We start from the raw sequence: 8,232 nt of genomic DNA, 5'->3' as shown, positions 1-8,232 counted from the left end.
GAAGATCCAGCTGGTGAAGTTATACTATTCTCACTACCCATAATGGTATCTCCTGTGCCTGTATCATAAATGTTGATTCTTTATGTTTCTTAAAGTTTTTATCCTTAAGGAGGCAGAGCATTGATGCATTCCACATAGGAGAGGGCAGGAGGGTATCCTTGCTTACACTGGGTCTCTGTGCTTTGCAACAGCCCAGCCTTGTGTTCAAAGCCTCACAAAATCCATTGGTTTTTGATCTACATTTCTCTAACTATAGGTGCCTTAGTCAAACCTAAGGTGCTGGAAGGGAACAGACCATATATACTATATATTTCTCCACTTTTCCTTTAGTCCTTCTTCCTGAGACTAGAAGTCCTCTCCACCTGCTCCCTAACCTCTTAATGACCAAAAACCAAGATTCCAGGCATGTAAACTGCTAGGAAATGGAAGAAGGAGGGGTGACAGTATGTTACAAACAGAGGCTGATTCCTAACTCAGCCAAAAATGCAAGTAATTGGAGTTCTGATAACAGGATTTTATATTGGAAGGAGAAGATAAATCAAGGGTGGCACATCCAGACTGCAGGGCCCAAAGGGTATTCAATTTCAGATCACTTACGGTAAAACAAAACACATCTAAATCTTCAAGGAATCATATTTATTCTAGAACATGGACTAATTAAAAATATAATTTTCATGGGAAATATTTGATCCCTTTAATAGTGGTAGATCTGGGTATTAAAACTCAAGTTGAAGAGTTACGTCCTGAAAGCTTCCTTTTTGCTCAAATGTGGCCTCTCTCTAAGTCAAACTCAGCATATGGATGCATTACCTTCCCCCAGTGTGGGACATGACTCCTGCAGAAGAGCCTCCTGGCACCGAGGGATTACTACCAAGCATCAACTAGCAATGCAACTGGAAAAAGACCTTGACCAAAAGGGGGAAAGGGTAAAGACAAATGAGTTTATACGGCTAAAAGACTTCATAGTGAGTTGGGAGGTCATTCCAGAGGTTACACTCACGCATGTCTCAGCAGGATCTCATTGACTGCTAAAGAAAATATTGCCTCAAATAGAAGGGCTCCTGAGCGCCCTGGAGATGTCCAGACACTATAGGCAGGGCAGACATCTCAGGAGTTTGGTACCCTGCCAGTGGGTCCTACTTTGGAATTTATGCTCCCTAGTGTGAAGGAGTTGAAATCAGTTGTGGTTTCCCTACACATGGCTCTTCTGCCCCTACTATTTGAACCTACAGCTAGTACTTGAGTTAATAGGTGTATGTTCAAGAGACTGAAATCTTTGGGCTTTCCATGTGCCAGTTGGGCCCTGAATCTCAACAGCATTGTAATATCTACTCCCCAGTTGACTGGACTCATCCAGGACAACTAACAAAGTGATAATGATGGACAGTGACAATGCCAAGGAATAGAGAGAGCCTGCAACTGTGAGCAAGATAGTCCCATCCATCTGCCCCATGGGATCTAAGTCCCCTCTCAGTGAAAGGTGGCATTACTACTCCAGAATCCTCAGGAATGGGGAATGAACAATGGAATAGAGTAGACTTACTGTTATTCTATTATAGACTTATTGTGATTCTAGCAATGGGAGAACTGTTATCATTGACGTGGAGACAGTGGCCATTGGATGTTCTGAAGGGAGGGTTAGGGAAAAATAGGTGCAACACGGGAGCATTTTTGGGACTTAGGGATTTCCTGAATGACATTGCAATGACAGATACAGGCCATCATATATCTTGTCATGACTTACAAAATTGTGCTGGAGAGAGTGTAAACTACAATGTAAATTATAATCCATGCTTAATGGCAATGCTCTAAAATGTGTTCATCAACTGCAACAAATGTACCACACTAATTAAGGATGTTGTTAATGTGGGAAAGTGTGAGAGGAGTAAGGAGCAGGGCTTATGGGAATCTCCCATATTTTTAATGTAATATTTATTTAATCTAAGTATCTTAAAAATATATTATTAAAAATAAACAAAACAAACAAAAAACAACTGAGGCTGAAAATGCGTAGCTCCACTAAGAGGGAGGGTTAGTAAGTAGTTGATGTGTCAATTGAGTTACAGGTGGTGGGAGTAGTTAAGGATGTGGTTGGAAAGTTTGAATTAGTTATATGAAATTCCCTTCTGACTGAAAAAGACAATATAAGATATTTTTGAATAGCATTAAAGTGTTATTTGCTCTCTTGGATTCTGTCAGAAGGTAGGAATTATGAACTGAAAGTGAGTACTAAGATCTGCCTGGTATAAGGAGTAATTTGATGCATCCTTCTGTGTCCAGCCCCGGCCAGCAGGGCAAGGAATGGGGGCTCGTGGTTGCGTGGAGGAAAATGGTGAGACAGGAGACGCGAGGAATGACAGCGAGACAGGGTGATGGTCAAGCTGCGAAATTTTATTGAGGGAACAAAGCATATATACTCTTGGGAAGGGGAGGAGTAGTAGGTGAGGAGGTGGAGGCTAGGGATTGGCTGTCGCTGTTGCTAGGGTAAGTGGCAGGGTTCAGGGATTGGTGGCTGCTGTTGCTGGGGTGGAAGGCAGACTTCAGTTTCGTGCCTTGCGCCTGTGTACTGCTTTATCAGCCTGGGCAGTGGCGGGAAACGGAGAACAAAGGAGTGGGGAGGAAGAAGAATAAGGAAGTGGGCTCCGCTCTGGCGGCCATGTTACTGGCATTGCTGAACTCAGTGTATACTCGTATTGACTGCTCCCAACATCTGAATCAGAATTGAATTCTAATTCAATTCTAAGTGGGCAGTTAAAGACTTCTAGCTAAGAAGACAGGGCTCAGTGGAAAGACTGTAGGAGCTAGTGTGACTGAAGCCCCAATGTTGTGTATAGCTGTTCTATAAAGAGCTGAGGGGAAGCAAAAAGCTCTCCACTTAAATAGGCAAAGAGAGACAAGGTTAAAGTAAGTCATTTTGAAGAATAGTTGATAATAGGGAGGTTACCTGGTTGTGAATAAGTGTTAGTGTTTCCTTATATATTTCTATGCTTGTGTTGGACTCATTCAAATAAAGCAGCCTGTGATTGCTTTGGTTAAGTTATATTTAATTTTAAAAGTTCTGCTTTAACAGAAACTAGATAGCTGATAATAAATCATTAAAAATTTGCTTTTGGATATCCATGTTTAGGGCAAACCAGGTTATTTAAATCAGGAACCACCATTGCTGAAAGGTTTCAGATTGTGGCTGTAATATCTAAAAGGAGAATAAAAAATATTCTGGAGAAATAATCAATAAAAGGATGGCGAGTATAGCACATAATTTACACTCTGCTGGTCTCACATCTGGCACTTAGCTTGACTTCTCCAATCACCCTACCCAATGCTTGCCAACAGATGGATCTCCCAAAGAAAGCTCCACTACCATGAGTGAGGCCCACTGGGTGCTGTCAAAGGAGAAGGGACTAGTTATCATGGCTACTCTGTGGACTTTGGGAGACTCTTCCACCCTCTTTTGCCCCAGACCTAAATAAGAGGACTTGAAGACTACACTGCTTGATCACATGGTGTGAGAAGAAAAGACAAAGCATTCCATGGACAGTGAAAGTTAACAGATGTTACCTTATGTTGGTTGCAGCAGACATAAGCAAATGGCATGTTTTGTTTGCTTGAAGATAGCCTGCTTGACCTTCATTTCTAGAGTCTGTAGGATATGATAGAAAGAATGCTGGGCTGTGACTATCCCTAATCAGCTGTGTGTCCTTCCATAAGAAATTTTTTTTCTGTATTTCAATTTCTCCTGCAAAATTAGAAAGAGAGTTGAATATGATAATTCTAAGAGTTCTCTGTGGTCTGACACTCTATATGCCCGGACTTTAACCCTGTTCAAATCTAAATTATTTGGGTAGAAATTCCAGACAAAATGTTACCAGCCATTTCTTTCAGAAGAGAACTGTGTCAGAAGTCCTTTGAGAATACAGTTTAGAATGGGGAGAGAGAACTTGGGCATAGGGCAACTGAGAAATATACATGGGGAAAAGGGAGTAAAACCAAGGAGATGGATTAGCCAGTGATGAAATTTCTATACTTGGCTTAATGATGGTAGACATAAAGCTTAAAGAAGTAGCCAAACAGTAATTGCTTTTCTATTGACTTTTTGATGGCATCTAGGTTTGCAGGGAGGATTTAACATGAACTGTGTAAACATCACCAGCCTATCTGCTTCCAGCTCTGCTACCTGTTGCTTCCCTGAGTCACTGCCCAGCGACAACCTCTATGGGGTTCCCTGGAGCACAAGTGAAGAGAGACTTCCTTAATTATCATTACCTTAGTGTGGTGAAAATCTATCCTTTTGTAGTCCCAGGACAGCATCCTCTCTCATCTGGGAAATGCTCTTTTCTTTACTCTAAACTTGGGTTCACATAGTACTTCCATCTCGCTATAAATCCCATCATCCTGGTCTTCACTGGCCAACTCTGGACCAATCCTGATCCACATGGTATCTGAGCAGTATTTGGGATTTTTAAATCCTTTATGGTGGGAAAGCTGGAATATGTGAAATGTGGAAACAGCCAGTGGTCACTTTTTTTATTCTGTGGAAGAAGTAGCTTTAGGAAGAAGCTGACATGAACATCAGGAAGTCCTGGTGACAAGGGATTCAGTGGTCCCTGTTGTCCATGCAGCTTAACTGAGCTCTTGCCTGCCCTCTCCATTGTTTCAAGAATCTTGTACTGAATTTATCTCTCTGTTTAAGCCATATATGGTAGAGAGAGTTATGTACTCTAGAAAAAAAAAAAAAAGTTCTTACTCTTAATCCCATTCCTGTGCATGTGAACCAATTTTAAAATGGATCTTTTGAAGATATTATTTTTAGTTAAGGACTGGCCAACTGAATCAAGATGGGTCTTAATACTATTAATGATGGCCTTATAGAGAGAAAGCCATGGGGAGGAGCCAGAAGCTGGAACCTGGAAGAGAAAGGAGAGGACATCACCTTATGATGGGAAAGAAAAGGAACCCTAAGGATTGCCAGCCTGCTGGAATGCTACTGACCCCAAGAGGGAGCAAGCTTTTTGGATTCTGAAACAGCGAGACAATAAATTCCCATTGTTTAACCCAGCCCATTGTGTGGTATTTGTCATAGCTGCCAGGAAATTAAGACACTACATTAGGTACTGGGCTTCTGTCACTTGCAACCACAAAGTTCTCACTAAGGAACCCAGGAACTGTAAGTCATTTCTATCACAGAATCTTATTCACCACACCCGTAAAGCTGTAAGGAGCTGTACTGGATTCCTGAGTTCCTTCTGGATCCATCCTTATAGGTAATACAGACATGGAGGCTCTGAGAAAACTTGAGAACTTTTGTAAAGGAAGCAATGAGAGAAATTAGTCTCAAGCTTGGGCACCCTATTTGAATTTTGGGAATAGGAGGGGACAGATATACATTTAAAAAATAGAGAAAGCAGATGCAGCTCAAGCAGTTGGGCACCTGCCTCCCACAGGGGAGGTCCTGGGTTTGGTTCCCAGTGCCTCCTAAAGAAGATGAGCAGATGAAAAGGGCTGATGCAATGAGCAGGGAATGGATGTGGCTCAAGTGGCTGGGTGCCCACCATCTACATGAGAGTCTTGGGTTGGGTTCCTGGGGCCTCCTAAAGAAGGACACAATGAGCAGACAATGACCAAAAACAGTAAGCAGACAATGAGCACAGACAACAAGAGCAAAATGGTGAACAGAGACAATGAGCAGACAGATGAGGAAGTCATCTTGGGGTGGGGGGAAGATAAAAAAAGATTAAAAAATTAATTAGACCTGAATCAAGATGAATTCAGTTCATCTGGTCATCTTTTAGGGACCTCTTTTGTATTTGAGAGCAATATAGACCACTGCATAAATTGCTAGAAAACCAATTTGTCTTCAAACAGTTACTAAAATAAAGTACTAGGTATTATTTATAGTTTATTTGAGCAGTTTACCATTCATGAATTTGGGAGCATCAAACTGCATGTGGAAAGGAGCACCACCAAGTATTTGGAAAGGGGAGCAAAAACATAAGGCAAACATAGAAGCAAGTGAGGAAATGTTCTGAATGGATAATGTCAGGTTTTCCTTTTCTATAGTGGAGGTTACATAGTGGGGAGTAGATATACACTGATTAGTATGGTATGCATGTCCATTCTAATAAGCTCTTTCTACTGGACTGAAACTTCTATAACCAGTGTTGCTTATCTGCAGTTCTGTAAGGTGCATTCCATTGTTTCATTTTCTCGGAAAACTTCTGTAGGTGAATTGTTTTTTGTTTTCTGAAAAATTCTTTCTCAGAAAGGGGTTCCTTTTGGTAATGCCCAATGGATGTGTCCATTTTATTTTACTAAACAGTCCCCTCTTTTGGTCATTTTCCCAATGATCTTATGGGAAAATTGACCAAAACACTCCACTCACCATCATTGATTTCTTTTCTTGTCCAGTGGTCAAGTTGGCTCAGTTAACTGTTCTCTTGGGTGGATGCTGTATTATATTTAAGAATGGTGGAATGGGGTAGTCTACTCTGTTGAATGGCTTACTGGCACAGCCCTCTCTCCAAGTCAGGGTGTCTAATAGTTTTATTTTTACTTTTTATATTCTCAGTCCACCAGAAACCATCCCATTTCTATCTCATTTTTCTTTTGATTAGCCATCTTAAGAACAATCATCTCTTTTTTTAAAAAAAAAGTTTATTTATTTATCCCCCCCCACCACACTCTCACCATTTCCATTCATTTCCAAACCCATTTTACCAGTTCTGCACAGATTAACCATCAGCTTTCCATTCTCTACCCTCATTCTATTTTCTAATGACCTATATTCTAATGATTAACTCTGAATATACACAATCTATTTAGTTCATAACAACACAATCATACATTATTTGTCCTTTTGTGTCTCACTTGTTTCACTCAACATAATGTCCTCCAGGTTCATCCTTGTTTTCATATGCTTCACAACTTCATTTCTTCTTACAGCTGTATAATATTCCATTGTGTGTGTACATCACAATTTGTTTATCCATTCATCAGTTGATAAACACCTGGGTTGTTTATATCTTTTGGCAAATTGTGAATCAGGCCACTACGAACATCAGAGTGCAAATGTCTGTTCACGTTACTGCTCTCAGTTCTTCTGTGTATATACCTAGTAATGGTATTGCTGGGTCACATGGCAAGCCTATATTCAACTTCTTTAGGAACTGCCAAACAGTCCTCCACAGTGACTGTACCTTTCTACTTTCCCACTATCTCTTCACATCCTCTCCAACACTTATAATTTTCCAACTTCTTAATAGTGGCCATTCTAAAGCATGTGAAATGGTATCTCATTGTAGTTTGATTTGCATTTTTCTAATTCTAATTGCTAGTGATGTTGAATATTTTTTCATGTGTTTTGTCATCATTTGTTTTTCTTCTTTGGACAGTTGTCTTTTCAAGTCTTTTCCCCTTTTTAAATATCAGGTAGTTTTATTTTGTGTTGTTGAGTTGTAGTATCTCTTTATATATTGTGGATATTAAACCCTTATCAGATTTGTGATTTCCAAATATTTTCTCCCATTGAGTTGGCTGCCTTTTTACCCTTTGACAAAGTCCTTTAAGGTGCAAAGGGGTTCCCATTTATCTATTTTTTCTTTTGTGGCTCATACTTTGGTTGTAAGGTTTAAGAAATTACTGCCTACCACAAGAACTTTATGTTTTATTTAAAAATTTATTTTATGTATTTATTTCCCTCCCCCCCCACCCCATTGATTTGCCTCACTGTCTGCTCTCTGTGTCCATTTGCTGTGTGCTCTTTGTGTCTGCTCATCTTCATTTTAGGAGGTCCTTGGAACCAAACCCAGGACCTCCCATGTGGAAGAGAGGCACTCAGTCACTTGAGCCACGTCAGCTTCCTGCTTTGTTGAGTCTCTCATTGTCTTTCCTCTTTGTGTCTCCTTGTTGCATCATCTTCTTGCATCAACTTGATGTGCCTGCCCATCACACCAGCTCTCTGTCTTGCTTGTCTTCTTCAGGAGGCATAGGGAACTGAACCCGGGACCTCCCATGTGGTAGGTGGGAGCTCAATTGCTTAAGCCACATCTGCTTTCCACAAGATCTTGAAGATGTTTTACTACATTTTCTTCTAGGAGTTTTTATGATTGTTGCTTTTATATTTAGATCCTTGATTCATTTTTAATTAATTTTTGTATAAGATATGAGATAGGGGTCCTCTGTCTTTCCTTTGCAGGTATTTTGTTGAGGATGTTTGCATCTGTATGCATGGCATAC

Source organism: Dasypus novemcinctus, chromosome 10 (assembly GCF_030445035.2).
Source record: "Dasypus novemcinctus isolate mDasNov1 chromosome 10, mDasNov1.1.hap2, whole genome shotgun sequence".
NCBI classification, from domain to species: Eukaryota; Metazoa; Chordata; class Mammalia; order Cingulata; family Dasypodidae; genus Dasypus; species Dasypus novemcinctus.
Note: the sequence above shows the minus strand (reverse complement) of the source record.